Below are 1,303 nucleotides of genomic sequence, written 5' to 3' on the forward strand. Positions count from 1 at the left end.
AATATGCCCTAGAGGCAATAATAAAGTTATTTTTTTTATTTCCTTATATCATGATAAATGTTTATTATTCATGCTAGAATTGTATTAACCGGAAACTTGATACATGTGTGGATACATAGACAAAACATTGTGTCCCTAGTAAGCCTCTACTAGACTAGCTCGTTAATCAAAGATGGTTAAGTTTCCTAGCCATAGACATATGTTGTCAATTGATAAACGGGATCACATCATTAGGAGAATGATGTGATGGACAAGACCCATCCGATAGCTTAGCATAATGATCGTTTAGTTTTATTGCTATTGCTTTCTTCATGACTTATACATGTTCCTCTGACTATGAGATTATGCAACTCCCGAATACCGGAGGAACACCTTGTGTGCTATCAAACGTCACAACGTAACTGGGTGATTATAAAGATGCTCTACAGGTGTCTCCGAAGGTGTTTGTTGAGTTGGCATAGATCAAGATTAGGATTTGGCACTCTGTGCATCGAAGAGGTATCTCTGGGCCCTCTCGGTAATGCACATCACTATAAGCCTTGCAAGCAATGTGAGACTTGTCGGTAACGAGATTGAACTAGGTATGAGGATACCGACGATCGAATCTCGAGCAAGTAACATACTGATGACAAAGGGAACAACGTATGTTGTTATGCGGTTTGACCGATAAAGATCTTCGTAGAATATGTAGGAGCCAATATGAGCATTCAGGTTACACTATTGGTTATTGACCGGAGATGTGTCTCGTTCATGTCTACATAGTTCTCGAACCCATAGGGTCCGCACGCTTAACGTTCGATGATGATTTGTATTATGAGTTATGTGATTTGATGACCGAAGATTGTTCGGAGTCCCGGATGAGATCACGGACATGACGAGGAGTCTTGAAATGGTCGATAGGTAAAGATTCATATATTGGAAGGCTATATTTGGACATCGGAAAGGTTCTTTTTCGGAGTATCGGGGAGTTACGAGAATTCACCGGGAGAAGTGATGGGCCTTATTGGGCTATACGGGAAAGGAGGAGGCAGGCCAAAGGGGAGGTGGAGCCCCTCTCATGGGTCTGAAATGGACTAGGGGAAGGGGGCGACGCCCCCCTTGCCCTTTCCTACTCTCTCTCTCTCTTTCCCTCTTTCCTTCTCTCTTACTCCGAAAAGGAAAAGGATTCCTACTAGGACTTGGAAGTCCTAGTAGGACTCCATACTCATGGCGCTCCCCTAAGGGGCCGGCCTCTCTCCCTCCCTCCTTTATATATGTGGGCAGGGGGCACCCCAAAGGAACATACGATTTGTCTTAGCCGTGT

This window comes from Triticum aestivum, chromosome 7D, assembly GCF_018294505.1.
Source record: "Triticum aestivum cultivar Chinese Spring chromosome 7D, IWGSC CS RefSeq v2.1, whole genome shotgun sequence".
Taxonomy (NCBI): Eukaryota; Viridiplantae; Streptophyta; class Magnoliopsida; order Poales; family Poaceae; genus Triticum; species Triticum aestivum.